The 16733-nt window shown below is 43.1% G+C and overlaps 1 protein-coding gene across 3 annotated transcripts in view; it reads left to right on the forward strand.

Moving 5' to 3' along the window:
• LCP1 (lymphocyte cytosolic protein 1) overlaps positions 1–16733 on the forward strand; it is a 49575-nt gene that overhangs the window by 11046 nt on the left and 21796 nt on the right. For 2 of the 3 annotated variants that reach the window (XM_010400453.3, XM_010400455.3), the window contains exon 1: positions 7864–8072. The exons of the other annotated variant lie outside the window; for it this stretch is intronic. The gene's annotated coding sequence lies outside the window, so the exon portion shown is untranslated. Of the gene's footprint in view, positions 1–7863; positions 8073–16733 lie in introns of those variants that run through there. 3 annotated transcript variants of the gene reach the window in all.

Consider the following 16733-nt stretch of genomic DNA (forward strand, 5'->3'; position numbering starts at 1 on the left):
TTTGAGAAGAGGAGCATGCCTTTGGGTGGATACCTTTCAGTTTTCTTTGCAGGGTGTACTCACGTATTTTCTAGCCTTATCTCAGCAGATCTTCCAAGAAATATCAACACTGGCCAGTAGGGAAGGAAGGTGTTTGACCAGAAAGATGAATTAAAAAAAAAGCAAACCAAAAAATCAAGGAAAATCTTATTTTTTCTTACTTGAGATAAGCAACGCTGGTACTGAAAATATGAAGGAATCATAACTGGTTTTTTGTTGTGCCAGCTATAATCAGTGTATAATCAGTCATTGCTAGAGGGGGCAATGTTTCCTCTTTCCAAAGCTTTTTTCTCTTGTATTTTTAAGTTATATATATCATGGAAGTGATTAATCTCAAATACAAGCTTGACTCAGAAGTCTAGTTAATCACTATGTAAAAACATTATGAGGACTAGATTTGTTCACATTCCTTTATAAAAATAGAGATGTGACACGTAAGAGTTTGTTGGATTCAGGACCTTTGCGAAAAGCTTGACCTCAGATCACAGAGTAATAGAATAATAGAATCACAGAATCACTTGGATTGGAAAAGACCCTTAAGATAATGTTAAGTTCACTGGTAAACCAAGCACTGTCAAGTTAACCACTAAACCATGTCCCTGAGTGCCACATCTACACATCTTTTAAATATCTCCAGGGATGGTGACTCAACCAACCACTTCTCTTGGCAGCCTGCTCCTGCCTAGGGAAGAAATTTTTCCTAATAACCAATATAAACCTCCCCTGGCACAACCTGAGGCTTACTCTTGTCCTGTCACTTGTTACTTGGGAGAAGAGATTGATCCCAGCCTGGCTACAGCCTCCTTTCATTCAGTTGTGGAGAGATCCCTCCTGTGTTTGATTTCCATATGATGCCTCCACCAGAGAAAACTCACGCAATCTTTTTTTGTCTTCCTTCAGCTTCAGTAGATGCAGGACACATTCCTTCTGAGTGAAAGGCTGAAACCCAGCACAGGGCATGGACAACCTAATGCTGGCTTTCACCCTACACCTGCAGTGTAGGAGGAAATACATTTTTTTAGGATGTGCTGTAGAAACCCAGCAAGTTCATTCTGTGTTATGCAAAATTTCCCCTTCTGACAGGGAACTAATAACTGCTTGTAAGTGTTTCTGAGCAGCAGTTCCAGTGCAAAACTTGGGGCCAGGCTTGTATGTGAGAGGCTGCAAACCAGAAGTGGAGATTCTGATCTGAACACCCTTGCTAATTCTATGAGGAATGCTGGCAGAAACTGCTAGGGTAGGAGTGAGGAAATGACAAGAGGTAGATGGAAAAGCAGGAAAAAAAGAGAAAATATGCAAATGGAAAATGAGATAATAAAGGGAAACATTCCAAAGACAGAGGAAGATCTACAAGAATATAGCTTTTTAAAAAGCTGAGAAGAAAAAGAAGAAAAACTGAGCTAAACAGGGCAAACAGCCTAGGATGTAAACTTTCTAACATTTAAAAAGCTATAAACTCAGACCCTATGAAGTCAGACTGTTCAAGAAGGCACGTATGTGAGTGAACCCATGTGCACATGACATTTTGTTCAGTCCTACAGGTATTTGTGTGCAAATTTCCATCTGGATCCAAAGGAAATTGAATTACTCTTTTCTTGGCAAAAAGCTGCCTGCTGTTCAGGAGAGCAGTGTAATTTATAATCGTGGGGGTTTTTTTCCTGCTGTGGTTTGCAGCAGAGGACAGACAGGTACTTGAAATTCTGGCAGTGGGCTGGCAGTGCCTGAGCTTGCAGCAAAACAGCTTTATCTTGGGTGTGACAGCCACCCTGGGGATGCTGCAGAGCTCTGCACCCACATTCTGGGCAGGGCAGGGGCCCTGGGGAAGCCCATTCTGCTACCATGTCAAAGCCAACTATGGTTCACTCACCAGAAACTGAGTGAGATTGAGACTGAAAGTACATGAGAAGGTTGGTTAACCGTGAGTCAGCTTCTGCCAGATCCAGATTCTCAAAAATCATTACTTTGTTTCCTCACAGTTTTGCAAAAGTAACTGGCATATTAAGTATAATTAAAAATATTTTTTTTTCATTTGTTTCTCCATGCTTTTTACTTCTGTAAGCCTCTGGCCAGCTGACCCAGCAACGTGATGTTTTCTTGTATTTCCTCCCATCACAAAGTCGAATTATTTCCTGAAAGAAAACCAGGAAAACTAGGAAACACATTGGACTGAGTTAGGGTCTAACCAAGACTCTGGCTTTCTTTTGTAGGACTACCAAAACAGGATAGACAGTATTGTTGCAACAGCCCCCATGAACGACACTTCTAGACCCATATCCATCTGGGAATGGGTTTATCAGGTGGGAGAGTCACTGCCAGTCTCTGCTGGAAATGTGGGACTTGCACACTGTCCTGGGAGAGCCTTGGAGGTGTGCCCTTCTCCCACTGCAGCCAGACCTGGGAGCTAACAGGGGCCAGGCTTCTCCAACCTCTTCTTGTCACTCTCCCATCAAGTAAAACCTAAGATTAGCTCATGCACTGTTATTAATATTTCACTAGTACTCCCCATTGCAGCAAATGGATGGTTTTGATCAATAATTCATGGTTGGGCGTAGCCTATTAAATTTGAAGTGGGGTGTACACTTTCCTGTTATTTATTTATCATTGCTTTTATTTTACAGGGTGTTTTTTCCCTGCTATTTCATTTTTCACTTGCTTAAATGCCTCTCCTTCAAAGTTCAGACTGCTAGCAGGAAATTTATCTTGTGCCTTATGACTTTTAAGTAAGGCTAAGCTCTCTGAGAGGGCCCGAGATTGAACCATAAGGAAAACTTTCAGACCCACTCAGTCACTTCAGTGCAGGAGATCTCTTTGAAACAAATGGTTTGGGGAATTTGGTAACAAATCTAACTGCTCAAAGCTCATCCATGGCCTCAGAGCTGTCTGCTTTTTGCTTCACAGGGATATTTGGCTACTTCTACTGAGGGAACAGCCAGCTCCAAGACCAGCGATCAGTCATTGCCCTCTCCCCTCCTTTGCCAGTGGGGGCTGTTCTATTGAAACCCTCCTGCACACAGGTTTTGGGGAGTGTAAATCTTTCTGGGTTGGTTGCAGGTTGTATCCCCTAGTTAGATGTGGCCTTTGGCTTTGTTTTGTGGAAACAGTCTACTCATAGCTTATTTGATTTTTGTGGCTCATCTTGATTCACGAGTAAGTGGGGTTGTAGTAAAACTGAAAAAAAAGATTTCCTTAGAAGACTCTTAAGAGAGGTTTCAGAGTTTAGGGCTTAGGAACTGAAAGCTGCACAAGCATGTGAAATCATAGACCAGTCTCCCATCCTAGCTTTAACAGGCCATTATTCTCCTGGTTGTTCCTGTGCCCAGATCCAGGGAAAAGGGTGAGGTTTGGAGAGCTGCTGATCTGAGAATTACCCCACCAAAATCATGCTTTTCAGTATGACAGAACTTCTTTCTACATTCCTCTTTCTCCAGCCTTGCCAGTATGCAAGCCTGGGTGTCCCTCCCTGACCAAGAGTAAATGTCTTGTTGCTGATGGGCACTGGAGGCTGCCATATTTGCTGTGTGGCACAGGTTTCCCTTCATTCACACCTGTGTGCATGGCATGGCCCATCACCCTCTGCCCTGCCTGCCTTCCTCCTCTCCATGCAGCAGCTGTGCAGGGTGCCACTGGGAATGCCCACACAAGAGGCCCATGGGGGTTGGTGACGCCCGCCATGGAGTGTGGTGGTTGAATGGGGGTTGGAGACCAGGTTTCTCAGGGAGGGAGGGCACGGTGGCAGACTCCAGCTGGAGACAAAGCTCTGGCAGGGGTAGATCTGCCCCACTCCTTCGTGCATGAACAGATTTAGACAAAGAGTGAGATGCTCTTCTTGCACCAAGATACATTTCATGATACCATAATTCCACCCCCAACAGACCCCAGTACCCATGTTGTGACAGGTTCAATGGGATCATCCAGCATTGCTTTGCATTCTCAAGGCTTTTCCTGGCATATATAATGCAGGAAGAACACAGTGTAAAAGGTCTGAGTTTCACATGCATTCTGCAAAGCCCCCAGTCCGTAGTATTCTCTCTCCTGCAGAGATCACAGGTGGCATTTCAGGGTACACTGGTAACACAGACCCAGCAGTGGGTCAAATTACCAACTTGCACCTGAGCACATGCCATCACAGTAATGACTCCTGCTTCACAAAGACTCATTTACCTTTCAACAGTATTGAAGTTCTCAGGGTCCATATTCAGAGGCAGTTCAGTGCCTATATCACTAGTGGTTTCAGGAAGTGTCACTGACTTCAACAGGAACAAGGACAGGGTCACACAAAATAAAGGTGCAATTCAGATAGCATCAAACTGTAGTGGGAATTAGATCAGGTCCTCTGAGCAAGATATTATTTGTTCAAGGGAGATAATTTTTAAATAATTTCCATTATTTTGATTTGCCCTAGTTTTTCATGGACCAGGGTGTTCCCCTTAAAGGGCTCATTTAAAATTGTGCTGTCATTAAATCAAAGACATTTTGCAAGGTCCACAAGAAGCTTTCATTCAGCTTGGAAGATCTGTGCTGCAGTCCCCACTCTGCTCCCTACCACACTCTTCCCATCCTGTGGATGTTCTTGGATAGAGGGCATGTCTACAACCTGTGACCATATCAGCTGTGGCAAGGAAGACGTTGCATGATATGAGTGTGATTTTGCAAAGTAATGGCTTTTGGAGAAAGCAATTTCCTGAAGCAGAAGCAGCCTGCAGGAAGGCAAAGGTCTTGGGAGATTGCAGTGGGCAGTTAAAAACGCAAGAGCCAAGAGGTGGGTGTGCCTGGAAAGGCCACCACAGGAATTCACTTCCCTGGTGCCCATAAGGAAACTACTCATCTACAGCAGACCCCAGGTCCCTCCTCAGTCAGGGACCCCTGCAAACCCCCTGCTGTCTGCCAGAACACAGTACTGCCAAGTCAGATGAAGCTGCTGGGCCTCTTCTTAGGCAGATGCCCCAGATCCTTCAAATGTAATTCCCATTCATTGGTGGAAGTGGGATTACTGGTTCCTGCATGCTTTTTGAGTTGTCACTTACTTTGCTAAGAAACATCCAAGCCTCATGGCAGGAGACCACAGGCTGTTGCTGCCCTTCCCAAGGCTCCCCAAGGCACGTGGGGGTGAAGGGGAGGAAGGTGAGAGCCCGTCGGCAGGTGAGAAGGTTGAAGTGAAAGTGCTCTGTCACTCAGAGCTGTGGGGCTGACTCAGGGGCAGAGGAGAGGAGGAGAAAAGTCATGGAAGGGTTTGAAGCCTGTGGTGACACAGTCTGGTGGATCTGCAGTGAAGTGTGACTGCACTACACAGGCAGCAGGATGAGTGTCAGCACTGCAAAAGGTACGTGGAAAGGAAGGTCCTTCAGGCACAGGGACAATAATGGGCAAGACTTTTGAAGTGTCGTAGTGGTGACAACAAGGGGGAAAAGATTGGTTTTGACCTTTTCATCTGTGTCTCAGGGGCATGGTTTGTTTATAATTATAGTCCTCCCTCTGTGAGTGATTGGACACAGTACATGCTAATTTATGGTACTTAATTTATAGACAAACATCTTTGATATTTTCTAATGTCTTTTCCTGTAATTGGAGGACCACCTCTCCTTTAACTCTTTTACCTTTCATGCATGTAAATCTCAAAGCAGCTGCACTGATATTTTGGCCCTAAGACTAAAGCTGTAGGTCAAGTGTATTGTTTTTCTGAGGTGGGGCAGTAATGGACATTTAACTCAGTGCCACAGTACAGCCTGTCCTAACAGCAGCTGGCCTGTTCCTAGCCATAAGTGTACTTTGTGGCGAAATACAAGCTATTTGTATTGAAGAGTTAAATTCAATACCCTTCTAGGATACCAGTGCTATAGTGACATCTTGCAGTGTCCTACCCTGTTTAAGAAATTACTTTAGAGAGATCATTCTCATGGAATCATACATTGTCAGCAATACCACAGACAACCACCACGCAGGTACAAGTTAACCAGGTACAGGTGGGAGATAATTATCGCACCATCCCACTTAAATGTGTTTCAGTACTGACCAATAAAATTGTTATTTGGGTGATGCTTCAAGGATGCACAGTGCAGGGTTTAAACAGTGTGTCATGACAGGGCTTCAGCTGGGGTTGTGTCTAAAGACTACTTAAGTTTAATAATATTTGGTGAGACAGCATTATCAGGTATACATAGTGACATTCCAGCAGGTCTTGAAATGAGGCAGAAAAAGGGATTCATGATCCACATGGCAAATATATATTTTGTTTATGTGTGCCTCAGAAATCCATCATGCTTTAAATTTCATCCTTGCTGCCCTTGTATTTCCAAGCTTGTTTGAACACTTCTTTAACACAGCTGGTGCCTGTGGAATGTGCTTGTGTTGAATCAGTGCTGAGGACACAGTATTGAGCTCAGTCTAGGTCATGTGAATATAACATACCATACAGCAGGGTGGAAACTCTTAGTCCCTCTCCTACCCTCTTCTGTGTTACAGCATAAGGTGTAACAACTCAAGAGAGGGTGCTAAGAGTGTTAAGCAAACGTATCTGGTGAGAACACCCACCCCAGTTTTCCTGTGCAAGTAAGATGTTAGATTTAGAGCATACATCCCTTTGGTGCCCTCTTCTTTATCTCAGAAAAGGCATTACAGCATTTAATGGGATGTCATGGAGACCGACAAAAGTAATTAAGGATTTGGAAAAGGTCTGTAAGAAAACAGCTGGGGCAAACCATCAGGCTGGTGTAAAATATCCTAGAAAACAAGGAAGAGGAGCTGTGGCACAGCCCATCAAATAATCAAATACCATAGAGGAAGTATTTTTTAAATAGAAGTAAGTAATCAAAAATGTCTGGGACATTTTTCAATGTACTTCTGAATAGAGCAAATGTATGTGTGCTTCAAGGATGGATCTTAATTACGGAGATTTGTTCATGAGAGGGCTTTCTTGAAGCTCTTTGCAGTAGTATACAGCTGATGGTCTAACTGGCCTGGTGAATTGTGAATGACAGCTTTTTCATTAAAGACATACAATTTGGTAATTTTTTTCACCTGCCTGTTTTCAGAGGAAAAAGTCTTCTGCAATGCTGCATCGTCAGAGTTTGAAAGATAGTTTATATTTGCATCCATCAAGCACTTTTACATATGACCCTCAGTGCACTGGGAAACGTGTCCTTGAAATCTGTGTCAGTTGTGAGGTGGTGTGAGGAGCACTGTGTCCTTTTCCAGGCTCCCCTGTTCAATAAAGGCTGGGACAAACTGTAGGGAGACACCAGGATGGTGTCTGGGATGGAGCACAACAGATCAGAGAACAGGGAGAAAGAGCTCAGCTCATTTAGCCAGGCGAGGAGAAGGCTGAGGGGGATCTTGGTATGTACACCAACCTAATCAGAGCTTATAGAGAAGATGGAGCCAGCCTTTTGTCAGTGGTGAGCACTGAGAATGAAAAGGTCACAAGTTGCATCAAAGGAAATTCCAGCCACTTGCATGGAAAAAACTTTCACAGGCAGGGCAGTCAAGCGTTGGCAGAGTTTGTGCGGAGATGCTGAGGGTTTCCATGCCTGGTGATTTTGCTGCCCCAGCCTGGCTTGGCAGCCAGCCCTGCCTGGTGTCTGAGGTGGCACTGCAGACCTTGTGGTTCCATGCCTCAAACGTGGCTGCCCTTACCAGCAAAGAGAGGAGGCGTTTTGGTGTGCGTGTGCTCCGTGAGCGAGAGCGGAAGCGAGAGAAAGCGGCGCAAAGCAGGGGACCTATTGGAGGAGTACTGAGTTCAAGAGCAGAGAATGCTTTATTTCCTTATAAAGACAAAATCTATTTCATCTATGGTGTTTGTCATGCTGTGGTGTCACTACTCACTTCCTTCTCTGGGCTCAGTCGTGGGCTTGCACTCTTGGGCTTGCCTAGTTGCGCTGCAGAAGAGTTTCCGTGTCACGCAGTGACAGCTGCTTTGCAGTTCCTCCACCCTACAAGACGTTTGGTTTGTTGAAGAAGTTCTGCCCTTTCTGTTGAATTTGCAGCTGCTGAGCTGTTTGTTGCTCTGACGGTTTGGACCCACTGCTTGAGCCCAGGAGGTAAGATCACAGCATCTGGTGTTTTTTTGGCAAGCTGCTCTCACTGAGCATACCAGCAGTTTAACTGCACAGGAAATTGTGGTTGCCGTGAAAAAATAGAGCAGGTTCTGTGTTAGTGTGAAGCATTTTCCAGTAGTCTTGTGCATGGCATTTCTACTGACCTTCAAGAAAGTGTTTGATGGATTTAATTGGGCAGAGTGGTTTTTGGCTGAGTAGAATGGTAGTCTTGGGGTTGGCATTGGCTTGGAAGGGCATGGTAAAGTAAGAAGCCATTATTTAAATTGCAGACTGGATCCATTTAAGAAGGTAATTTTAATTCCAGTGATGAAAAACACTGATTCATAAAGATGATGTATTTTGGCTCATAGTGCTTACAATGTAATCTGTTGCCTGTTAGAACATTTATATCAGGCTTTTAGAAATGTAACTTTACTTTCCAGTGGATAAATAAAACTGATTCATGGTGGAGCCTGACTGTAGTAGGGACTTCCGCTTTAAAAATAGTGACATGGGGTGTCCCTAACGTTATATTTGCCTTTTCAGATCTTGACTGATGAATCTGGCCAGGCTTGTCCCATGTCTTCTTTGGGATTTCAGCTCAGGCTTTAGATGACTTGTGACTTGTGAATATCTACAGATATTTTAGGTAGGAGCATTGTGAACAGGAGTCTCCAGGCTTAACTGTCTTCTCTGTGACAGCAGTAGCTTTGCTGGTTTTGTCATATAGCGATTTTCTTGGCACATGGATTTGGTTTGAACACTGACCCAATGGAACCTCGGGTCTTTGTTATCACAACCAAAGTCACGGACCAGGTTGGCTGACTGATCTCGTACTGCTACAGGTGTCTGGTGAAGATGATCTCTAGCAAATGCAGCTGGCTGTTCAGCAGATGGGGTTTGATTGTCTTGCTAAAAGCAGATCACACCCTGGAACCCCTCCTGTAGAGGAACTCCAGCATGTTTCACCTGCCTCCCCTCCTGCCTGTCACACAGGAGCAGTCTGGCCTCATGAGCTGGGGAAGCTCTCGTGAGTAGACAGGAGGTGTGGAAACCCCCTCTGTGGTGGGAAACTCCATTGAGAAGTGAAGCTAGAGCCAGGAGGGACTGGGAAGTACCTGTCTGCTTGCTGGTAACATGAGCGGGGGTTTCTGCTTCAATCCTGACCTTAAGGTCCAGGTTTACTTGGCCCAGAAGCTGAAGCTGTGTTCACTCTATATGTCAATAAAGGGATGTATTGTATTACTGGGTTTGAATCTGCTTCCTCAACTGAAACTAACTAACTGCTGGGACCAAATATTATTATGGTCATAAATTGTTTGTACTTAAACAAATCTAGTGGTGTTGCTTCTCTCCTCATGCTCACAGAACCTGCCACAGACCCCATTGTCTTGTATTTTGCTGTCAATTTTTTGACCCTGTTTCTTTCTGATTTCAGTCATGAGCAGCTTAAAATGCAGCTGGGTAGCTTGGAGCAGAGTTATCTTGATAGAGAACCTACTGTAAAATATCACCATATGTTTTTTATAAAGCATGAAAGAATGAAGAAGAGATTGAGTAAAGGGGAAAGAAGAAGACAGGGGAGATGAGGGGAGTACAGTGCATTCAGAAATGTAGCTCATTTGCATGGTCAGCCCCTTCATGCAAAACAGCAGACTCCAGTGAAATGCTGATACAAAATGTAAAATATTTATCAAAATGAAGAATACTTAGGAAAAAATCCGAAACAGTATTTAGGTGCTGCAGGATGGAGTACGGGAGGTTCTGTTGGACACTCTGTGCATTTTTGCAGTTATCCAAGGGGGAAGCTGTAGGATGGGAAATAAATTCCTGTCCCTTGGTGAAACAAGTAGGGTGTCCTGGACATGGAGGCTGTGCCCACAGGCAGGAGAGTGGCATGTGAGAGGCATGAGAGAGATGCCCAGTGACAGGGCTTGGGGACTATGCCATAAAGTCAAATCATTCTTCAGAGGAAAGGGGAGCGGGAGGACTGAGCTTTCTGCTGCTCCAGGTCCTGCTTGGGTTCCCCACTGCACACTACAGCTCCCAGCACAGCACCATTGCAGGATGGGGGTCCAAGCAGCAGCATAGCTGATAAGGAGGGCTATGTTAAGGTGTGCTCTCCTTTGTCTGGTCTGATTTTGTGGGTGGAAGGGCCTGGTCACTGCTGAAGTCACTGAGGTGTCCTGCAAAACTGAGGACAGAATCCAGTTCCTGGCATAGGAGTGACAGCAGCAGATCTGTAAATCCTTGTGGAACCAGTCAAATGCAAATATGTGTTTGTATCTAAAAACCTCCTTTTTTACAGCTGGAACATGTTTTTAATATTTGCCATGCACAGAGGAAGTGTTTTCCTGCAAACGAGCTGGAAGCACAGGCCGTCTTCTCCTTTTCTTGCATCAGTTACCAGGCTTCCACAGGACATTTGGGACTGAGGCAGTACTTTGTGACCTGACCTCTTGCTGTCAGGCTGAAGTACACAGGAATAAGAGGAGAAGATTTATCTGTCTGTCCAGGGTTTTATGCCCATCCACTGCCTGAGTCGTGATGGGGCAGAGTTGGGATAGCTTCTCATACCTATATCCAAAGCACCCCCTGCAGATGCTCTCCTCTTCCCCCACCTTTGTTAGTGAAGATGGAACTGGGTGGGACAGGGCTTTGCATGCCAAATGGAACATCTGTTGAATGACTGAAGCTGTTTGTCAGTTTGAGAATCAAAATGTTCCTTTATCTATGGAAAAATGTTTTCACTTTAAAGCTAGCCAGCCTGTGTTGATAAAGAGATGGGAAAGATAAGTGACCCAACAAGAAATGTAGTGTACTGGATCTATTTTTTTTTTATTTTTTTAAAGAAGAATTCTACAGACTCTGATTGAAAAATAATATGCACATACATGCTGTCTCCCTAGTAGGATGTGTCTGACAGATTAAAGACACATAAGGAGAGTATTTATAGGTTCAGAGCTCTGCTTTTTCAACGTCTTAATTTCCTTGAAGGATTAGCCCTCCCTGCCACTGAGTGGTATATTGGAAAGAGATCTCCATCTCTTTCCAGACCCTGTGGATTTTCTCTTCCTAAGCCCCATTGACCAGTATTTGATTTAGGACTCAGGCATCACATTGACAAATAAGATCCTTTATAAAATGGAACATTAAGAAAATAACTCATGGGCATTCCTGTATTCTTTCTGAACAGTGATAAATGTCTTTTCGCTGGATTTTTTTTCAAATTGTGTAAGAAAAAAAACAGGTGAAGTGCAACACCCTAATAATCCCAGTGCCTGCATACATGGTGAGATTTGCTGTTGCAGACACCAGTCTTTTAAAAAGCCTTTGAGGCAAAGATTGTCATTTATTGTGGGCTAAATCATGAATCTTTATAATGTACCAGGGAGGAAGTATTTGCCGTAACTCCAGACAGACTCCTCTCGTTGTTGTGAATGCTGATTTAAACAGCAAGATCCCACCCAAACTGAAGGTACTGTGATCCAAGTTACCCATTGCTAACAGAGCCAAGTCAGTTTCTGCTACTTTGGGATTTAAAATTTCGCTCAGCATCTTTGATGAAATGAAAAAAATACTCTTATTCATCTATTGTTATTTCAGTAGGGAGAGTGTCATACCCTTACGTGCACAACATGGAAAATGAACTTTTTTTAATAAACTACCTCATGTGTTTGAAAATGTTGCAGTTTGTGCTTCTTAAATGATTTGCAAAGTTGTTGTGTAAAAAATGTGTCTAATTGGCATGCAGTTCCAAACCTGTTTGTGTTTGCTGACATTGTCAGCCATGGTGAGTAGCTGTCTGAGTAGCTCACCAGCACGGAAGAGATATATGGACTCTAGTTTTTATCTTACATCCTGTGCAGAAAAAAAAAGCTGTTACAAAAAAATATCCACTCAATCTGCCTGGAAGCTGTGACACCAAACAAGAATAAAGGACATTGATGGGATTGTTTGTTTGTCTAAGAAGGCTGGATACCCCAGAGCTACCACTGCAAATAATCACAGGCAGCTCACTTGAATTTAGTATTAAAGCTACTACCCTATTTTGCTGTGGGTGCAGTATGGATCACCCTGCTGGTGCAGGGATATAAGCACATTATTTTGATCAGAACTGTAAGAGAAACAACAGCTAAAAATAGATATATGAGAGAGAAGCATGATAGTAGCAAATAAGCTGAGACTGTGAAGTTTAATTGAGAGATACACTTTTCTGGATTATGCAAAAGAGCATGTTTGGCTGATTGTCAACAACGGCTTTGCCTGCTACATTTTAGTTGAAGGTTTTTGCTGATGAGCTCAAGATGAAACTTTCAAGCTGAGGAACTTCTAGGCCACACTGCTGTAGTTTTGTAGCATTGATTCTTCTTTCAACATGAGATCTACTGTGTAATTTCTCTTTTTCTCACCCTTTAGTGACATTGAAAATGGCAAAAACTTGTCTCCGGAAGGAAAGTATCATAACTTAACTCAAAAATCTTCTTCTCTTGTCTCCTCCTCAGCCCTTCCACACTGTAGGAAATCAGCTGTGACAAATTATTAGAAGAGATATGCATGTGGATATATGGACTTTTGTGAGAAAGGTAGAGGGAAGTATTTCTGGGGAGGAATATCCTATCAGGGATATTCTGATGAGTGACCAGAAATGGGCAGGTATGCAAAGGTGCAATAAATGCAGGACAAAGATTGAATATGTCTGAGATACTCTTGTTTTCCCTTGTATTTTTCTGGCCTTCAGGATGCTTCAGATCTATCACAAGAGTTTTTGCACAATTCTAAGGCCCTTTCTCTTAATTCTGCCAGCTGGTGGCATGATTCAGGGCAGGCTGTCCCTTGGGGGAAGATTGCTGGGGGTTCATCTTTGATGTTAGCTGGGAGGGAAAGTCTAATGCAGACGAGAGCTGGGGAAGTATTCCCCAACCCTTACAGAAAGCTGGACTTTGGAAACTGAATTTGTGAGTGAGATGGGAAAGAGAAAAGGAGCTAGAGCTATGAGCTCTGGTAAAGTAAAAGGCAGAGTTTTGTGTGTGTAAGGGGACAGTCTCACACTGCCCCATGCAACTTTAACAGCTGTGTTTTGCAACAGCGAGTGCCTCTTACTTCATCACTTTCAGAAAAAAAAAAGTTTGAAGAGAAGATAGCAGGAAATTTGTATTTGCCAGGGAACATGTGCCATGTCCCTCTCCAACAACTAGACAAGTTACATTATTAGCAAAGTACTAGTGCATTAACAAAGCGAAGCCCTGATGGTAGAAAGTGAGTAAATGTTAGTAGTTTCTTTGGCTTTCTTGACACCAAATCACAGTTAAATTGTTCCTGACTAAATATGTTTGTGAAAGGTAATGTTGTCCCATGAAATTTACTTTTTTGTTTTGGGGAAAGGTACAACTTTATGTCTATCTATAAAGTTCCATTTCACATCTTCAGGGTTTTCATTGCCTTGCTTGCAACAAAGCTTAAACACTGAAGCAGTGAAGAAAAGTATGAAACAAGATAACCATTTAATAAAAGTCTTGGAAACCTTGAGGTTTTAATGGCTTTGTCATTTATTATTTATCTTGCATGGTGGGTGTACACTTCGCCAAGCAATGCATAACAAGGCAGCTCCTCTGACTATGGCTTCAAAATCGAAAAGGAATGAAAGAACGTCAATATCACCGTGTTTCAATTTAGCAATAATGTTCAGGTTTAAGATTATTTTAGTTCTTCCTTTATATTCCAGTCTGAAAATAGTTTGCTATTAGGTTTCTTAAAACATCAGTGTGGTCATAGGTTCTTCTGAGGATAAGGTCAAATAAAAGGAGGCTTTAGGGCACGGCTGTAACATACTGGTTTGGAAATGATGGCAGGGAAGGGAGTGCTTTGTTAGGGGCTCTTTTGATATCAGTTTGCTTCAATTCTCAGCAGCTTAGGTGAGAACCTCTTCCCTTTTTTACACTAACCTGTAACTCAGATGTCTTCTGAGGAGAAAATAGTGTACTTGCACAATTTCATGTTTTGCTTTTGCAATAGTGGGTTTATGCTGCTTAGCAAACAAAAATGAAGTGTCACTGCCAGGCAATGTTGTAATCTGGATGTCCTGAAGCTATCTGAGTCTCGGACTGTCTCAGGGAGTGCTTTATCTTCCTTCTGAATCTTTATTACCTTGTTGGCAGTTCCACTGCCTTTCTTGCTCTGACCCGGGGAGCTGTCTTCCCCTCCCTCCTCAGTATCCTGTCTCAGCATCTAAGCATGGACCTCATTCTCCCTAAGACACTTCAGTTCTTTCACTGATCTTCCATCACACCATATTCAAGGTCCTTCCTCCCAGCTGCTCCTGATCTTCAGTATCTCCTTTGTGCTGACAGCTAAGCTGTTTGCACTCAGTCTATACCAAGCTCCCCTCTGTCCTGCCAAACCTCTCCCGTGCCCAGCTTTTCTCTTTGCTTCTGGCCATACATCGCTTTGCTCAAAGCCATTGCCTGGTTCTCACCAGCTGATTTTCCCTTTGCTCCTCCCTCAGATGACTCCTCAATAAATGTTCCCTTCAAAGGAGCTCTTTCTACTTGTTCACACTGCTCATCATCATCGCTCATCCACATATTCTCCTTTGCTCTTATATCATCCTCTGCGTTTTTTCCTCTTCATCTGCCTGGTCATACTGATTTTGCAAACAGTTTGGAATAGAACTGTGCACTGTGTGCTTACAGTGCCTTGTGAGTTACCAGTAACTGGACTATTCACCCAGGATTGTTGGATGCCCTCTTGATGGGATGCCCAAAGTGTTTTCAGTTTGCACTGGGGATAGTGAAGTGCTGAAAGTGGTTGACCCCTAGAAGCAAATGGCTCTGCTCTTGGCAGGTTAAACCAGATGAAAATATTGGGCCTGACCTCTCCCACTACTATCCAGAAGCATTGTACACATCTGTGTGCCTAAATATTACCTTTTAATGATCTAAGCAAAATAAGCATTTTATATACTGAAAGGTGGCTTTTTGGAAGGGGATTCTCTCCTTTTTTGCTGTGTGTTGCTAAAGCTTTGGACTTTTACTCACTTGATTTCCTTATGACACTGAACTGTGCCATAAATCAAGTCTCTCCTGATGGGAGAGAATTTTCTAAAAGTCCTTGCAAGGAGTTTCAAAGATAAACCGAGACTTTTCCTTGAGTTTCAGTGCTGCTGGATAGTTGTTTATTAAGTCTTATCAGAGGAACAGAGCCACTAGTGTGACCCAGGTACAGCACAGAGCACAGAAAGCAGGAGAGAAGTCTCTAATTATCAAGATTTACACAGCCTTTTAAAGATAATTTAACCAATGGTTACTAAAAATGTACATTATTTTCACTTTCCTACCAATTATTCAGTAACACAGCCAGGAACTGCAGAATTCCCTATTCAATCATTCCAAACTACTTTTACTGCAGAACATGGAGTAGTAGAAGAAGGAGAAGGAGGTTTAGAGAACAACAATAATCCTCCATTTTGGTATTTTTCACTCTTATCTATTTACTGCAAAGAGAAGCCCAAAACCTCTAAAATTTTTCACCCTGTGACAATCTTACATAGTAGTCTATCACCTAATTCACACCACTGTATTTTCTAGTTCCTGTCTGATCACTGGTAATTTTTTCCAAGGTTTGAGGCTAAAACAGTGTTGTTCAGGGGGGTAAGAGCCCTTAAAAACAGGCAGAGAAATATTCTCGGCACTCCGGGTTCCTGCACTTATGCTTTGTTTTCCCTACTTGAACAACTTAAAAAACAGCAGTGATCTTTCGTTGGGAATAACTCTGAAGCCTTTAATCTAAAAATTCTGGTTTTCTTTAATTAGGGCTGGCTGACAGAGGGTGCCTGTCCGAGTCTCACCATTGTGAAACCACAGTGGGGTATTAGTCAGCAACACCCAGTGGTGTTAGATACTGGAACTGACAGGCTGAAATCAAGAGGTGCTATGGGGGTGAAAATGTAGGAGAAACTCAGTTGTGTGTTGGAGCAGGCAGTGACCATCCTTCTGTCACCTGAGGACAGCCACCCTTCAGGTGATGGAGGACCAGTCCTCGTTCTCGGTGTGCACCTGAGATGCATCTGGTTGCTCAGCTAAGTGTAGTTACCCTCACAGCAGAGTGGATAATACTGACCTAAAGGAGATGTCAAAAGGGATCGTTACAGCAAAGCCCTTCATCCTATTATGAATTATTAGTATAAATGTGTACATATGTAAACATATGTACTACTAATAGGATTCTCTGTATTTAACGGATTACTTAGTGACATATCAGAGGTCATAACTTCTTATGCCATCAAGAAGGGGCCATTTTATGTTGATACTTTTTTCTCAATGTTACTTTGCAAAAGTAATGTTATAGGCAACAACCTGTGGTGTTTCCTACCTTTTAAGCCTAGAACAGTCTTCATGCTATTAAAAGTTGTGTTGCAAGTTATATTGCTTGATCAAGTGAGTGGACTAGAATGAATGATCTTGCAGTGGAATATGGATTTTCTGGCTGATAGTGTAAGATTTTCATGTGTCCAGGTGCATCTTAGTTAACCCACAGTTTGTAAAAACACGGAGCAGGCAACAGAAAAAAGTGGCAGTGAGGAATCAGAGGCAGGAAAGATACCAGGACAGACTGGGGGAAGACTGTGGATCTAATTTTACCCTAATATATGTAACCCACATAGCT

The sequence above is a fragment of the Corvus cornix genome, chromosome 1, assembly GCF_000738735.6.
Source record: "Corvus cornix cornix isolate S_Up_H32 chromosome 1, ASM73873v5, whole genome shotgun sequence".
Classification (NCBI taxonomy): Eukaryota; Metazoa; Chordata; class Aves; order Passeriformes; family Corvidae; genus Corvus; species Corvus cornix.